Raw genomic sequence first — 18,968 nt, 5'->3', positions numbered from 1 at the left:
AAGATGGGATGCTCAGATATCATGTTTCAAGCACTATACCTTTAAGACAAGTCAAGGTTTACCTTCAAAGCTGGGTGTGGGACCTCCTAAAGAAAAGACCTGTATGGTCATAAACTATTCATGCAGGTTATCATGTTTCTAGAACTGCCTACTTTCTAGTTTCCTTACCTTGTCTCATTACCACCTGTCTCATTACCACCTGTCTCATCTCTGATCTCAAATCTACCTTTAATTTATTTTTATTACACTTACACTCTCATCCTGGACATGTCTAGTCTTATTGATTTGATACCTGACCTTGACTTAACCTGACTCTACTTTCCCTACTTGTACTAGAGGTGGGTGTTGATATCAGACCCATTTGTCAGTGCCTGTTCTTGATTCCAACCCCTGCTCCATTTTTGGCTTTGCTCTTTCTGTGAAAACACTGATAACTCCACGAGGTCTCTCACTCCAGAGGCAGGACCCACCAAGAAAGTCTGAAGGGTTGCAGGCCTGAGAGGATGTGCTCCACTATCCTTGTCCTTAAGCTGTGAGAGGAATCCATGCATACATCCTAGAAAACTCTTAACTAAAGAAGGAGCTGCACTCATTTCAGACTGTACCCAACTGTATCTTTGTCTTGAATAAAGCCAACTATGTCATTGTGCATCACCCAACGTGATGTAATTGAATATCAAGTGCTTTGGAGTCAGGCAGTCCTAGGTTTGAATCCTGATTCTATCCTTCTTAGCTGTATCATCCCAATCAAGCTTCTTAACCTTTCTGAGCTTCAGTTTCTTCATCTACAAAATGGGGATAATTATACCCACTTTCTACTGTCATTATGAGAATTAGAAGACATACAGAATATATAATACAGAATATATGATATCCAATAAGTAGGGCTTGTTATTATTATTGCTGCCATAATAAGGTCTTAATGTCTAAATTCTGGCAAGAATGGAGAACATTTAAAAAATTCAGGCAGCTCATTTCTTGAGAGTTGGGTCACAGGTTTCTTCATGCACTGGGCTGGTTGATCAGTGTTATAAGTCACCAGTTGGCTTCCTGCCTGAACTTTTAATCTTGTCCCCATCTCGATTTAAAGAGGGTGAGAAAGCAGAGACATCAATCGTTTCCTTGTCAAGGACAACAGCCCCTTCCTTCTTCCTTAGTTCTCTCCTGGGGCCCCATCTACCCGGTGCCAAGGGATGGGACTGCTGCTGAATACAAATCACCACGTGGTTGGGGAGCCTTTGTGCCTCCATGGGAGGCAGGAGTAATTTCACTGTCTCTATGTTAGGCTGTGATGCATCCAATCCAGTCCTCCCACTCCTCCTGGGGTTAAGAGCCCCACCGTGTTCCACAGTCGCCCTGGATAGTGATGTAACCATGAAGATGGCAGTTACCCAAGGTACTGGGACACAGACTTTATTGATTTGTTCTTCTAATGCATTAGGAGGAAACAGGAAACCTCAGGAAGGTCACAAACGACAATTGTGCATTGACTGGCACAGACATTTACTTCATTCAGGAAAGCACAACTCAAGTGGCCTTGCTATCAGAGAGGAAAGGAGACCATAGATGCATGACTCAAAAATAAAGACAATAAGCATGGGCTGGATCAGAAGGAATCAGAAAGGACTGAAGCACCTAATGCTCAAGCTCAAACTGAAGGAAGAGTCTTTGTTCAGTTACTGGCAAGGCCAGACAATCAATGTTGCTAAACAAGTGGATGAAGGAATAAACCAGGCAAGGGTGATCCCCTTAGGTCTGTGCTCTGTTGATTCTCTAGGCGGCTCTATAGCATTCTCTCATTTGATTCTGTGGTTACATGTCCTTATTTCCATCTCACCCATCGTGATCTGCAAAGCTGAGCCTGTCAGAGAGCTTTCTATGCTTTCTCACTGTTCTCAGCTTTCTCCCTTGTGATCCTCTTGGAATCATTGATCGTTGAAAAATCACAACATATCTGGAAGTACCTTAGCCTTCCTGTACCTTGTTTCCTTCCAGTCCTGTGTTCTGAATCTCTGGGATCTGCCTCCCAATAGACCTAGGCTGGCCTTGTATTCTGTGATGATTTTAAGAGGTGAAATTTTCCTTTGAGCATTCTGGTTATTTCAACCTTAGCAACCATTTCTTGTTTTCTGGTGAGCAATTATTCCAGAATGTCAGCTCCCAGGTTAGTCCTCTATCCTCGAAGAAATGAAACTTCCAAAACCAAGCCTTTCCAAATGTTTGGTCTTTAATCATTTCAGGAGATTCTGGATAGGATGCTAAGGTCTCTTCTAACTCCATAAATCTATAATGAAAGCCAACTCATCAGTCCAGGACTCCGTGGAATATTTCCATTTTTCTAGAAACATTTCTGCTTTGCTTAATAGAAACTGAAAAAATTCTAAATCATCAAGGAGAGATGGGGCTTTAAACTGTATTTATGTTCAAGCTTTTGTAGGCTCTATATGGACATTTAGTCTTTAATCCTGGTCTCAGCAGCCATGCAAACCCCATCTTGGCAGTAGAAGAAGCAACACAGGAGTGGTATCTCCAACAAACAATGTAAGGCTACAGTTTACTCATAAGGAATGTGGAGATTGAATAAGGACAGTCCAAAGCTTCTGTGGAGATCAGATTCTAGCATAGGACATTATTTATCCCAACTCTATCAGTCACTCTCTCCCGGTAATTTAGGCACGAGACATAAATTTTGTAGCCACGGTAGCCTCATATTTAAAAGGGATTACTGATTGATTACTAATTTGGGGGTTATTATGAAGATTAAATGAGACAGTGGATTATAAATAGCCTAGCACATAGTAAGTGTTCAATAAATGTGTTTTTTTTTCCCCCTGAGGGTCCGCAAGACATCTAGCTATTGGAATGTAGTTTGAGTCTTGGGATAGAACAGCAAATATTAACTATTAACTACATGCCAAAGAATGTGCTAAGCAATTTGAAAGTAGTGTTTTATTTACTTAGATACCACACCGTATTTATAGTTGTTTAGATATTTACCTAGATATACACAGACACTCATTTTTTCAGATAAGGAGAGTTAGGCTCAGAGGGATTAAATAACTTTCCTTACATTATACAGCTAATCACTGATAATGCCAAGATTCCCATCTTGGACTTTTTTACTCCAGAGCCCATTCTCTCAACTACTTTGTTGTAAGGACATTTTAGAATGAGAAATCAGTGGTATGACTTTAATAAGCGAAAAAACCAGTGAACTGTAGAGTCCTTGGGGAAATAGGGGTTGGAGAATGGAGGTGGAAATGCACTAAAATAATAGATTCCAGTATTGATCTAGTGAGCAAGGCTGAGGAGAACGAGATTAGTAGGATTTGTAAAGTTGTTATTAGTATTTGCCAAAGATGTTTGCCATCTTTCATGTTCTTCTTGGGGAATGTTGCCTTTTGAATAGCTCTCTGAAAAACAAGCTCATAAAAAGCATCTCTCTTCCTTCCTTCCCCCCCCAAAACATTTATTCAATCTTTTTAGCACTGGGCACCATGCTAGTCACCAAAAGTAGAGAGATGTGGAGCATGGAGCAAGATTTTATATTTGATATGTTTGATTTACAGATGCAACGAGTTGAGTCTGGGAAGAAAATCTGGGGCAAGATTTGGATGAGCACTGAATCTACACTGACGAGTTTTCAGTGACATCCTTATATAAGGAGTTATTTAGGAAGAGAATGCTATAAGGGTTGAGATTTCTAAACTCACTTTGGACCAGTGATGATGCTAACATTTGTGACATCACAATGGTCATAGATATGATGGATACCTTAAACTTGCAGGTGAAGAGTTATGTCTTACATGTATGTGACTTTGTTTTCTCAGGGTAGTGTTCAGCTTTAGCCTCAAAGGGTCAGTGACACAAAATGATTAAGATCAAATGCCATTACAGTTATCTCAGAAGGAAGAAAAAGTGGAGGAAAATATGTGAAGGTTGGTGAAAAATACAGTCAAGAGATGAGAATGAAGTGAAGTAGTAACCTTGGAGATGGTGCTGGCAGGTAGAAAGGCTATTTAGGAGTTAGGATTGATAACTAGAATAGACAATCGACCAGATGTAGAAGGTGAGAGAGAGGAAAGATGAAGCTTCAATGCCTCTCGATTTTCTAGCCTAGGAGATGGGCCAGTTCACCAAGGAAGGAAATACAGGAGAGCCTGTAAGTTTAGGGGGTGGGTGGGGAGAGGGATTGTTAAATTTAGTATGGCTATAGGTATTGATTGTTCCTTGGAATGTGATTATGGTATCGCTATTTTCTCTGTGAGACTTAAAACATATATCAGGAAGTATGATTTAACTCAGTGACACACCAAGCGAATGAGGGAAAACATGGTGACTTGAAATTTGTACTTCAAACACAAGAAGGATTGTTTTCAATAAAACTTGGATATATACCTAAAATTGAGAGGCATGACCTCATTTCCTATTTCCAGTGCTCCCACCCCTCCATAGTTTCAGAGACAGAGGTGGTAATTCAAAATGATTTAGTGTATGTTTATACAATGCTGGATGTTTAGAAAAATTCTTAAGTGGCATAATCCATATCTCTTCCGAAGTGGGTATAGGAGCAACCTAGCCGTTCCCTGAATTTTTCCTTTTCATAAAGCTACTTGACACTGTGTAGATTGAGTTGAAGTCATACAAATGCCTTGGCTGTAGAAAGGGTAAAACATTATAAAGAAGACTTTGAGCAAACACTGTGTGCCAGTATTCTATCTCTTGGTGAATATTAACTGTTTAACAACATATTTTTATGGTATCAACCCTGTTGAGGTAGATATTATTACCTTTGCTTCACTAATGAGGAAAATGCGAGTGGGAAACCAACAAAAACATGCCCACACTTGCTCCAGTAGAAAATGATCGAACTCTTCTAGTCTCTGTTCCCCACGTTATTTGACCACCTCTGGACCTCTGGTCAGTTGATCCCCTTCATTTTCAGTGCCCCATCCCCTTTATGTCTTCCTTTCACGCCGTACTCGGTTTAGACTCCAGAACCCACACCTAAAATCATCCTCTTGCAAACCCTCACTCTCCTAGCCCTTCAGCGCTTCCATCTTTCTCAACGAGCAAAGCTTAATTTTTGAACCCAGCCCTGCCCACTTCATATCTTATCCCACAGTCACTGATGGTGGGCTAGAAAAAAACACTCCACCAGGCTCACTGGTCCTGCCTCCGGTTTGTGGCCACAAACCTCACGTGGGCCCTGTACCCTACTTGGTAATCTGGCCCTGTTTGTCAAGTCAGTTGGCTCTCATTCTTCAAGACACCCAGGGTCAAGGCTTCTCATTTCTCAAATTTCCTACCCTGCTCCCTTCTCCTTACTTTCCAATGAAGATTTTGCTTCTTGTTTGACTGAAGAAGTAGTCATGAGCTGATGGTTACCACACCTATTCTCATGACCAAATTTACCAACCAGTCTGCATCTTGACTTACAGACTCAGCCTTCCTTCTATTTATGTATTTATTCATCAAAATTGTTCACACACTTACTAAGACCAACACCTCCACTTACATACTGGATCGTATCTCCTTTTCCAGGACTTTGTTCCTGCAGTTGTCCTCTCCCTGTCCTCATGATCATTTCTCCCTTCTCTACTGATTATTGGCATCAGCAGACAAACATGCTTTACTATCTTCCATCTTCGGACAACAAAACTTGCCTTCAATTCACATTCCCTTCCAGGTCTTACCTTATATTTTTTGTCTCTTTTAAAGCAAACTCCTAGAAAGAATTGTCCATCCATAATTGCTCTCTCTCCACTTTCTTACCTTGAATTCTCTTTTTAACCTGTGCTAATCAGGCTTAGGCTCCCAATTGTTCAAAAACAATTTTTAAAACCATACTTGTTAATGTCACCAAAAACATGTTGTCAAATTCAATGATGAATTCTCAGTACTACTTTTAAACTCTTAGGAGCTCTGACAAAGTTGTTTACTTCTCCCTTCCTCAAACACTCTGTTCTCTCGGCTTCTGGGATAGTGTGTTCTGGATTTTTTTGTCCTTCACTGGTCACCCATTATTAGATTTTTACTGGCTTCTTGATCTAAGCCAGCTTGCAGTTGCACTAACTCAGAGATTCAGTGTGGTTCTCTGTTGTTTCCTCTTTTCCACCTGCATTTACTTTTGAGAGATCTCATACAATCTGGTAAATTCCAAATTTCTATCTCTTCTCTTAACTTCCTCCATGAGTTATGAAATACCAAACACCCACTGAATGTTTAGGATGTATATTATGTATATTTTACTTAATATGGCCAAAAGAGAACTGCTAGTTCTCTCTTTCCCCCCTCAAAATACTCTGATTCTTTTCAGTCTTTTTTAAACCCTAGAAATTGTTCTTGATTTCTCTTTTCTCCTCGTTTCCTACAACCAACTCATCAGCAAATTTTGCCAGCTTTACTTTAATCTTATCTCTTCCCTCGCTGGCTACCAACACTTCTAGTCTAGGTCACTATTCTCTCTTGCCTGGACTACAAAAACCTACAAATTGATTTCATTGCTTCTACTCTTCCCTCTTCTCTCCACCCAGTCCTGTTCTCTACATAGCAGCCAGTGTTCTTTTTAAAAAGAATTATGTTCTGTCCTCCCAAAACTACTTCAATTACTTCTCATTTTACTGAGAATAAAATTCAGACTACTTAATGGCTTACCAGGTGTTACCTGATTGAGCCATAGCTTACCTTTCTGACCTCATTTTCTATCACCTTTCCACTGATCACTTGTGCTATAGCCATCTTGGCTTTCTGGCTTTCCTTCAGTACAGCAAACTCATCCTTGCCCCAGAGCCTTTGCCCTGCTTAATTTGTGTACCCAGAATGCTCTCAGCCCAGATATTTATAGAATTCCTATCATCATGAAGTATAAAGCATCTTAAAAGCATAGAACATCAGAATTAGAAGAGTCTTGGGGATCTTCAAAACCCATCCTAGCATTTTACAGCTGAGAAAAGTGAAGCCCAGACAGGCTGAGACTTGCTCAAATCCACATGGTTAGTGACCAAGCTGAGACCTCCACCTCTCTTGACCGATTCTCTCTCCTTTAAATTCTCTTCGATGAGCTAATTACGTTGTATATGGCATTCTTATTGTTTTGTATTCAAATTAACTATGGTTGGTTTTAAACTCTAACACAGTCTGTCCAGCAGAATTAAATGCTTCTGAATAATTTTGACATCTTCTTTCCTGGGGCACTGGGCTCCAGTGGGTGAGGAAGGGTAGAGACAAGATGATGGGAATGCAAGGGTGGTGGTATTTTATTTCAAAGAAGTATTTGGCTTTTCTATGTGAAATCAAAGTGCCCACTTCAGTGTTAATTCAGTTCTCTTGCTATCCCTCTGAAGCAACTTATGGACACCAATGCACATAGGAGAAAACTGAGTGTATATAGTCCTCACATCAGAGTGACTTTTCTAAACTGTAGAACTGGCTGCTTCATTCCTCTGCTTAAAATCCTTCTGTGGCCTCCTTTGCCCTGAAGATAAATTCCAGTCCCTGTCACTAGGCTCCCAGCCCCTTACAGCTCATGGTTCATCATTAACCTCTTCCCCTCCAACTTCCTTTCCTATAGCCACTGCTCCTGCCCTGGTTCTCAATGCTTTGGCCACAGAGGTGTCAAGCTCATTGTCCTTCACCTCTTGGGCCATAGCCTATACCATTTCTGCTTTGTGCTCTTACATACATATCCTTTGTAACAAGAAGCAGGTATTACCTCTTTTGTGCATCCTGTGAAGGCTTTCTTAGGCAATGTCATTTGCTTCGTCAGGATCTTGAACATCTTGTGTGTGTCCCCCATTAGAGCGTTTGTCAGAGTACGAAGGAGTTTCATTTGTTTTTTTGCAGTTCTCACTGCCCTAGTAGATTGTGAGCTCTTGAGCTGTTATTCTTTTTGGTCTCCATGGAGCCTAGTTCAGGACCAGGCACAATAATAGTAACTGAGAATGTGCTGGACAAATGAGCAAGTGAATGAATGTGACCAGCAGGCTGGCAGGGAGTGAGAACAGCCTCCCCCAAGAATATTTTAATGGATTCTCATCTGCTGCCACCTTGACCACGCCTCTTTCAATCCCACTTATATTTCACTGACTTTACAATAATCTTTCCCTAGGGTTAAAGAGACCAATTACTCTTGCAAGGCTCCTTCTGGCAGCCACTGCCCCTGGCTCTAAAGGGCCTCTTGAGCCATCTTTGCAGTCCCAGACGTGAACCGAACGTGAACATGCTGTGGGATTTTACATTCATTTATTTATTACAGTGCATTTGCTCCTAGTGGAATGCAAGATGATATCTAGGTGATCTGTGGATTTTTAAAATAGATATAAATTTATTTATGTATGATTTAGGAAGAACCCCTTTTCCACTTATGATAGCAAATGATGATATTTAAAAAATAACTTATTTAGGTTTTAAAAAATGAATCAATTTAAAGAGAAACATTACATTTACATAACACAGATGTATGGCAAAAATAGTGAAGTGGTGCCTGAGTGACTAATGATTGGGAAATACCAATTCCATTCATGTAAGCATTCATTCATGTGTTTATTCATCCAGTGTTTATGGCGCATCACAGGCCAGGCCCCATGCTGGGTAAGGAGTATACAGATGATGAGTAGTTTCTGCCTTGGTCCCTGTCCTTTAAATTTTAGATACTCTTCCTGGGTACTCTGCACCATCCTCTGTTAGATGCTGAGAACAATTTGTTAACATCCCCACTGATGTGACATGACTAGATTGGGTGGGAATGAAAAAAGGACATACACACATATACCCTTATATTTACATATATGTGTGTGTACATATGTGTGAACATGTGAGTGTGGGCTGGGCTTACTGTTTCAAACAATACAATATGTCAGAGCATATATGCACACACACCCTCACGGTCACTCAACCACCTAAATGCTAGAACTGGAAATCCATACTGCACGCAGAAGTCATTTGCCAGAAGTGGAGTCGTAAGGTGTATGGCAAGCAATGGGAAGAGAACAGACACTGGCATCAGATCCGAATTCAAATCTCAGCTTTGTCATCTACTGTAAAATTTTGGGTAAAGTCTTAACCTCTCTGAGTTTCAGTTTTCCTCTGTAAAATGAGAGGCCTAGACTGGATCAGTGACAGATGATACAGTTCGCTGATTGCTTATACTGTACTGGCTTGGGTAAGAAGGTCTGAGGGCAGATCTTGGTTTAGTGGAAAAATGTGCTTCCATGATTAGCTAAGTTTAGCATGCATGTAAGAAGGGGAATTGAATGATTTGTTGTGTCTCACATGAGTCTGAGAAGGGCCAATGGCAACATCTTAAGGGCCAATGGCAACATCTTCCTCTACTGCCTTTAGAGTTTCTGAGTTGGATTACCTTGAAGAGAACTTCAAGATCTGACATTCTATAGTTCTGCAAAAGTCCATTCCACATTTTTCGTAACAGTAAGTAGTGAAGGAACATGGCAAAGATGGTGGTGGTGATGATGGTGTTAATGGTGTAGAATGGCTTCAGCTTACCTCTGTAGAACTTGGGGTAGGCAGCCTCTACGATGGCACCCTGTGATGCCCACCTCCTTGTATAATTCTTTACCCTTGACTGCAATTGAACTTGTTTTGCTTCTAATAAGTAAATATAATAGAAGTAATGTGATATCATTTCAGAGTTTAAGTTATAAAAAGACTATTTATGGCTTTTCTCTTGGGTTCATTCTCTCTCTTTCTCTCAGATGCCATGTTGTTAGTCACCTGAAGGAGAGGTCCATGTGACAAGGAACTGATGTCTCCAGCCAACCGCCAAGGAGGATCTAAGCCTACTGATAGTCTCATGTATGAGTTTGGAAATGGACCCCCCTAACATGATCCTTAAGATGATTGCAGCTTCAGCGGCACTTTGATTGTGGCATTTTGGGAGATCTTGAGGCAAAGACTTCTAGATAAGCTGCACCTGGATTCCTAACCCACAGAAACTATGAGATCATAAATGTTGATAATTTTGAGATAATTTATGAGATCATAAAAGTTGATAATTTGGGGGGTGATATGTTATGTAGCTAATAGATAACTAATAGAGCTCTAAGTCTGGCAATCACTAAGGTGAATCTTGACAAATAATATGTAGGCCCGAGTTCCACACTCTATACAGTAAGAATTACCATGGGCTCAGATCCTGATATGGCCAGCAAAATATCCTCTGCGCATACATCCACTTAGGGACCGCAGTCACACCTTATTCTGAGCTCCAAACTTCTTTCCAATTTCCTACTGGATATTGCCAAAAGGATGTTCCACTGGCACCTCCCACATAACATCTCTGAAATCTTCCCTAGTCTTATTCTTCTGTTATTCCTTATTTTATGTTCAAGCCCTGAACTTTGGAATCATTAGCCATTCCCCCCTTGCCTTCACTCACTGTATCTTATCTCTAGAATCCCTCCCACAGCTGCCCAAATTCACTATTGTAGTGATGCCCAAGTTCACTACTAGGATCTCACATCTGATTAGGGCAACACCTTCCCACTATCTCCTTGTTTGTCCCCAGACTTCCTCTGTGCTGCAACAGATAAAATGCCTTGCCTTTTTATCACTGAACATTTAATATACAATGTGGAGAAGAGTATGTGAAAATAAAACTATCCCTTATCCCTTCACCATAAAATCTGGTTTATTTTTGCATACTCTTCCAGTGTCTGTCCCTCTGTGCAAAACTGTATTTCATTTGATGGTAATAATAATCTCTTCACAATCTTTCTTCTACTTCCAGTACTTCATTAAATAATAAGTATTTTCCCAATTTCCTACATTATCTTAAAAATTATCGCTTTTATTGGTGCATATTACTCCATGGAGGAGATATAATCTAAGATACTTAACTACTTCTCCATTGGATATTTGAGTCATTTCTAATATTTGTTGTTATAAATAACATTGGATTAATTTTCCCAGGTAAAATTGTATGCTTCTCTTTAATTAATTCACTGTAGTAAATTTGTAGGAAGAGAATTCCTTGGTCAACTATTCTGAAGACTTTTTGGTATAGGATAGAGGTCCTAAACTTTCTAGAAGGTTGATCCTCAGTGACAAGAGTATAAAACATCATTTTATTAATATATATATATATATATATATATATATATATATATATATATCACACTTTTTAAAAGTCCTTAACTTTGGGAAGCCTGGGAGGGTCAGTGGTTGAGCACCAGCCTTTGGCTTGGGTCCTGGGATCAAGTCCCACATCAGGCTCCCCACAGGGAGCCTGCTTCTTGCTCTGTCTGTGTCTCTGCTTCTCTCTCTGTGTCTCTCATGAATAAATAAATAAAATATTTTACAAAAAGGTCCTTAACTTTTTGCCCCTAAGAGCTCCCTCCTTTTCTTATTCTTTTTTTCTGTTAAAATTTTGTTTCTTTTTAACTTTTATTTACATTAAATTAATAAGCATATAATTTATTATTGGTTTCAGAGGCAGAGGTCAGTGATCCATTGGTCTTATGTAATACCCAGTGCTCCTTACATCACATGCCCTCCTTAATGTCCATCATCCAGTTAATCCATCCCCCTACCCCTCTCTCCTCCAGCAGCCCTCAGTTTGTTTCCTGTAATTAAGAGTCTCTTATGGTTTGTCTCCCTCTCTGATTTCATCTTGTTTTATTTTTTCCTTCCTTCCCCTATGATCCTCTGTTTTGTTTCTTAAATTCCACATATGAGTGAGATCATATGATAATTGTCTTTCACCGATTGACTTATTTTGCTTAGCATAATATCCTCTAGTTCCATCCACGTCATTGCAAATGGCAAGAAATTTCTTTTTTTCTTTTTTTTTTTGGATGGCTGAGTAGTAGTCCATCTTATATATATCACATCTTCTTCATGCATTCATCTCTCGATAGACATCTGGGCCCTTTCCATAGTCTGGTTACCGTGGACATTGCTGCTATAAACATTGGGGTGAAGGTGCCCATTCAGATCACTACATTTGTATCTTTGGGATAAATGCCCAGGAGTCCAATTGCTGGGTCATGTGTTCTATGTGTTCCTTGTCCTCCTCTATCTCCTTCTTTTTTGTCTTCCTTTCAATATTAAGCTTTGCACACTGAGGCAGCACTAGCAAAGAAGTCCAAAGTAAAGCCTGTGGCATCAGATCACCTGGGTCACAGCTCAGCTCTTATATGCAGCAACACAATTCTCTCTCAGGTCCTTGGTCACCTCATCTGCAAAATGGGGATAATATTACTATTTTCCCACGGAGTTGTTGAGGTGGTTAATTAAGTCAATATACACACAACAATTAGAAATGTGTGGCACATAGTGAGTGTGCAGTAACTACTAGCCCCTGTGACCAAATTATTTCAGGTTATTTTCTTAGAACAGATTCGCAGAAGTAGAATTACTGAGACACAGGATAAGAGTACTTCTTATTCTCTTTCTAGGTATAATTTCCCAAAAATCACTGCAACAATACCCACTGGATGGAGGTGACATTTTCAAGGACTCTGCCTCACAGAGGGCTGAAGAGGAAGGCACGGAGGATAAATGATTCACTGTCGCCATGATGCTGCCTCAGCACTGGGCAACCAGGCTTGCATCTGAGGAAAATGCAGCCAGACTCACCAACGTTATGAAATCAGCTATGCAGGGGTGTCAGGCAACAAGCTGATACTGGAGAGAAGTCAAGGAGAAATATTATTGCCTCAGGATAGGGACTGCTCTTGTCAGGAAAATTCCTAGGAACATGAAGAGAGACGTGCTTAAACGGTTCTGTGAGTCATATCCAGGAATTTGTAGAACAAAAGGGCGATCACGCCATGGCCAAGCAGGGCTCCTGACAGAGAGCTTTTATGGAAGGACCAAGGAGGGCCGGAGAACACAGAGCAGACTGAGTCATTACCACCCTGGTGATTCCTGACCCACATTCACAGGAGCTGGTTCCCTTTCTTCTTCTTCTAGGAGGGACATTAATAGTTCAGTTCTTTTCAGTAGACAGGTTCTGGGTATCTGAAGGGCTTAAGAATGACTGACAGAGAGGTCTGCAAGGAACTCGATGCACGCTGATAAGACCTGACTTCCCCAAATAACTTACTCACCAGTTCCTTGTTGCCAGTAACTTAGCAGCAGTTGGGGTGTTTTCATGATCGCCCTGAAAGTCAGGGTGCTGGTTGATGCTACCGTTACTGACGATGATGAAAAGAAGGTGGGCATGTTGATAATGATAACAATGAAAGGAAAGAGTAGCTCATATTTTTCTGAGTACACCAGTGCTGGGGGCTTTTATGTACTTTATTTTACTTCATTCTCACGCCCCACCCCCTGCCCCCCCGGAGAGGTGGATATAATTACTCCCACCGTACAGATGCGCCTCGCAGGCGTTAAGCGTCTTGCCTGTAGTCACACAGCTGCTAAGTGCCCACCAGGAGCTTAAATTCCCATCCTCACTTCAAGCCCTGGCCTTCCCTCTACACTGCATGCAGTAGATGAAAATGCCACATGTATACACCCCCACACACCCCTCCCTGGGGTAAAAGACCCCCGTGCAGCCATTCCCAAGGGCGCTGGACTTCTTTTTTGTAATTATACCACTCACTTTGCTGACTGTCCTAGACTCTGTCTCCTGTTGTAACAGAGCCAACTGAACATTTTATTTCTGCCAGGGTTTTAGAATACAAACCAGTTCCAGATTTATGATAACAGTCTTGAGATTTAGGGACGAAAGCAGCTGGATCACCATGGTCTAAACCATGGAGTTGTTTAGAATGACCAGCAGCCTTCCCCAGTGATCCTAGAGACTCGAATCCCACATGGGGCGCCCGTTAGATTTCTCAGCAGAGCAATTGTTCCCAGTTGATTTTCTTTTCTGAGCAGCCAGAGAGCCCTTTTGGTCTTGCCCACTGGGAGCAAACCTGAGGCTGCCCGGCTTGTCAGAGTGCCCAGCAAGTTTGTTGACCTGATTAACCTATGATAATTATCTTCTGAAGCTACACGGTGGGCAGAAGGGACCCGACAGACAGCCCTGTTGGCTCGGCTTTCACAGCTCATTTCCACAGGGCATTCCCCTTTGGGTCTCTGGACATGAGCTAAGTTCATTCCCACATATTTCTTTCCTTTTTCGGCTTGTCCTCTCCCCTGCCCTCTATCATGCACATGCCAGGGTCACCAATTTCCTTGTATAAAGAGATGCAGAGTGGAGAAGGGAAAGAAAGGTGAATCGCTCGTCTCCAGGATAAGCTAAACAGTGTAATGCATATTTAATATGAATGCTTTGCAAGGCAGTAGTCATGTCTCCCAAGACTTATGGTGCTTTTCAGGCAAACAAGAGAAGGGAATTTCTCAAAATACTCTTCACTGGAATAAAGGAGAATGTCAACTCTTTTCTAAATTGACACAGTCTCGAGGAGTGGTGGTCAGGACATGGTTTTTATGGTTATATACCTGGTTTGAGGCTGGGTCTTACACTTTCCTGGTCTTCTGACCTTGAGCTGATTTTGATTTTGATTTTTTTAATTTTTAAAAAGATATTATTTATTTATTTATGAGAGAGAGAGAGAGAGGCAGAGACATAGGCAGAGAGAGAGAGAGAAGCAGGCTCCTTGCAGGGATCCCGATGTGGGACTCAATCCTGGGACTCCAGGATCATGCCCTGGGCTGAAGGCAGGCACTCAACTGCTGAGCCACTCAGGCATCCCTTGAGCTGATTATTTTTTTTTTAAAGATTTTATTTATTCATTCATGAGACACACACACACACACACAGAGAGAGAGAGAGAGAGAGAGAAGCAGAGGGAGAAGCAGGCCCCATGCAGGGAACCTGATGTGGGACTTGATCCTGGGACTCCAGGATTACACCCTGGGCTGAAGGCAAGCACGAAACCACTGAGCCACCCAGGGATCCCCCTTGAGCTGATTTTTAAAACCTTCTGTAAACCTCAGTTTCCTCATATTTCAAGTGGGAATAGTGATAGCTAGCCACAGGGTTAGTAGAAGGACAGGATGAGAAAATGTAGCTAAGAACCTTAGCGTGGTGCCCAGCACAGAGACATATCTGGTACCTAGAAGATATGCAGGCGTTGCATACTGTTACCTGGGGTGTCAGAGCTAAGGGATCTAAGAACCACCCAGTCCCACAGGCCAGGCACCATGAAGCAAGGTGGAGTCAGGAGCCCTGGAGGCATGGCATGCAGGGATTCCAGAGGCGAACTTCTTATGAAGGCGTGATGGGGCCTCTTCTGCTATAAAGGAGAGTGACCGAGGGTTGCCCTCAGGAGACAGTTGTATGATGGGGGTGATTTGCTTTAGCCTGAGAGACTGGGAACAAGAACTTCTTTTCGTAAACCACGATGCCTCTTGAGCATTATGACTTCACTTTTTTTCTTGAAGTAAAGCTCAAAAGCAACTATCAAATGATATGCATCCACTTGAAAAGCTTGATCTGGGAGCACCTGGGGGGCTCAGCGGTTGAGCGTCTGCCTTCGGCTCAGGTCATGATCCCAGGGTCCTGAGATCGAGTCCCACATCGGGCTCCCCACAGGGAGCCACCTCTCCCTCTGCCTGTGTCTCTGCCTCTTTCTCTGTGTGTTTCATGAATAAATAAATAAAATCTTTAAAAAAAGAAAAGAAAAGAAAACCCTGATCTGCCTCAGTAGCAGTCAGGGGAAGGTCAAGTCCTGTTCTAGGCTAAGGTTATTGAGGTCTGCTTTTCTGTTCCTTCATATTAATTCCCTCTTTTGCTCATTCAAGGGGACTTGATGCCAAATCATGCGAATCATCTGTTAGTTACATTTTTAAAAGTGAAAAAAATATAATGATGCTAAATAAAATTTGGAAAAGGAAAACTAGCTAACCAAAACCACTTTGAGTTTTCTTTTTAAATTTTTTTTTATCTACATCGGCTCAGATTTTAGGTAATCATAATCCTCATAGACATTTAAAATGTTTGCTTCTTTCATTTAAATTATATCATACATCTTTTACACCTTCTCCTAGCCTTCGTGGCTATCCTTGTAGATTTTCCCGTGGTGTGCTTGTCCCCTAATGTCGGACACTTGGTCTGTTTCACATATTTTCCTCAGTCAAGCAAATACTGAGCAGAGCATTATCTTCTACAGATGCATTTTATTTTTTTAAATGATTGGCGAGGGGGGATAAATTCCTAGCTCAGTTTGATTCATAATTCTTGGTATGTATCACCAAATTGCTTTCCACAAGACCTGTACTAATATTATTGCCCCCAGAAGATTACACTTAGAGAATTGCTGGACTTGGGTGTTACTTACTTGTTTATAATTTGCTAATTTTTTGCCTGATGACTTGCGAACATAGCCACGCTTCTGGCACTTATTAACTGTTTTCTCTCAGATGGTCTGTTTCTACAAGGATGGAACCTAAGTTGGATATCCTTCGTGTAACTATGACGGGTTGGCCCCAGCTGCCCCAAAGGGTTATATATCTGATTCAACCCTGCTCCTGGAAATCTGGTTGTTTGGCCCCGGTGCCCTGCTCTCAGCCCACTTCACAAGCACTGTGTGGGGCACTTAGGGAAGAAGGAGTATGCAGGGTAGGGGTACAAAGTTTAGAAGGGGCAGACCAACAAGGAACACACAGTACAGAGCAGGGGAGTCCCCAGGACCAAGACTGGGATCTCGGGGAACGCTTCTCATAGGTAAAGCTTACGTTGACATCAGAAGGATGAATTAGAGCTTATCTGGCCAAGCAAGGGGGCAATGGCATCCCCTCTGCCATTATTACCATCTGCCCTGGTCTCACCCCTCCCACCTCCGTAACCTCACAGTGCTTGAGTCACACTGAGACACACACTTTCATGCCCAGGGTCTGCTCACACTGTTCCCTGCATCCGAACCTCCTCTTGGTTCTTACACGCTTACTCAAGTCTAATGTAGTCTTCAGAGCCCATGTGAAATTGAAATTCACGTGTGCTAACTCCCCTGTCCCAGTCTGGAGGTGGAGGTGACAACAAAGAAGGATTCCTCTTCGTCCGCGTGGCCTCCCACAGCCCTTCGCATCTACGACAGCCACAGCTTTCATCAGTTTTTGCCTCCTCCGCTGAACCGTGAACTTGGACTCTGTGTGAATCCTCTCTCCGTGTTGCCTTTGCCGAGCTCAGGGCCTGACTCAGGGGGTGCCAGCTGACTGCTGAGCCACGATAAACTCATTGAAAGATCATGTCTTGAAATTCAATCCCTAAGCACCATTGCTGGAACTCAGTAGCTTCTCAATAAATAAATACACACTGAACGCATTTAAATATTCAAGTTCGGTCTCAACTAGGTCTCTCTTTAGGAAATCACTATTTTTTTCCAGTGGCATTTGCACGGGAGTCCACCTCCTATTACATGTGGTTTTTCTCTGTGGCCTGAGAAACCGGAGCCTTCCTGAAGATCATCTGTGGACTGCACCAGCCCCACCCACCAACAGGCAGGCCAAAGCATGTCTCCTTAACACAGAGCCCTTTTTTCTCCTTGTGAGAAAACCAAACCTACTCTGCTATCTGAGATGAATAACCCCTGCTAAAATAGAACCCACTGAGTCTTCCAGCCAAGGAGGCGGCTGGCAGAGATGGGGGAGGTGAGCACATTTTGAAGCATAAAATTTCCCAGGATTAGGGCATTTCATTAGGAGACTTCTAGATGTGTTTTTCTCTCCAAAGACTCAAATGAAAGTCCAGAGAATTTACCAACTACAGGGAAACATTCTTTACCATCAAGAGCTCTGTTGCCCATTAATTGTAAACAAGCATGTGCGTTGATCTAACAAATGCCTATTTAGTTTTTGGGTTTACCCTGTTTCATTTTTAATTAAAGTCGTTGCATTGATTTGTTTTTAAAATCATAGGGAAGACTCTGATTTCTGTAGGTTGAGAAATAAATTATCATTTGAAGGATTAGAGTGGCTCTTCTTTTGATTTTAATAAAGATTAGAAGAAGAAAAAGAAGCACAAAGGAATGAATGCAGCTCCCCCAATATAATGAGGTAGACGGCTTCCCCCCCTTGATCAAACAAAAGAACAAATGTATTAAACAAAGAGTATAGATTTGACAAACCATCTCTGCTCTCGCAAAGGATTTTCGAGGGGATTTGGAAAGTTGTAGCCTGACCGTGTTCTGTTATTTCTGAGTATATTAAAGCCAGTACTCTGTTAGCTTAGGTATTGTTTTTGTGTGTGCTTTGCTTCCCGGCAATAGAGTCTTTCTTTAAGAAAAGCAATTGGGAGATACCCTGGTCCTGGTTAATCTGTTCCCCCTTTCACACACAGACCATTGTCTGAATGTGCTTCCCAAGAGGCACAGGCATTATGTCCTGGGCCCCCTCTCCCAAGTCAGCAGCCCGTACAAAGGGAACAGTACATCTTGGGAAGAGCCTGCTGGATTTCCATTTGACACTGGAGCAGTTTTGCTTTGTGCAAACCTCAATGCAAAATGTGCCGATTCCCAAGGAAAAACAAAAAACAAAGCGAGGAACAAATGTGTGATGGTGGTTTGTAAGTGTTCCACCCAGACCCTCCACCCCAAAGGGGAAGAATTTGGAAACGCCTGCTGTCTTTATGGGTGCCTGCAGGGCTCTGAAGGCTCAGTAAAAGATTCATCCCGGTGGGGTGCTGAGGGTCTGGCTACATTTCTAGAATAGGAAGTTCTGGAGCTGTGCTTTTGTTCCCATAGCCCTTGTGATTTCCCACCCAGATGCAGAGATAGGGCCAGCTCTCTCTACTCCTGTCTGTTTGCTCTGACAACACACCCCAGGAGTGGGGTAATCAGCCTTACCTAAACGTTGTCCTTTTCATCCTGATATTTAATTACTACCTCTTCACTTTTTTTTTTTTTTTTTAGGTTCTAAATATGGCCACACATACACACCTGGAAAACTCTGGATCTCTTTTCCTCCTTCCTTCTCTCCATATAAGCTTCTTAAATGTGCTCTATTCTTGCCATATCTCCAACTTTAACTCCTGCTTACTTCTCAAGTCGCTGCAGTAT

The sequence above is a fragment of the Canis aureus genome, chromosome 10 (assembly GCF_053574225.1).
Source record: "Canis aureus isolate CA01 chromosome 10, VMU_Caureus_v.1.0, whole genome shotgun sequence".
NCBI lineage: Eukaryota > Metazoa > Chordata > Mammalia > Carnivora > Canidae > Canis > Canis aureus.
Note: the sequence above shows the minus strand (reverse complement) of the source record.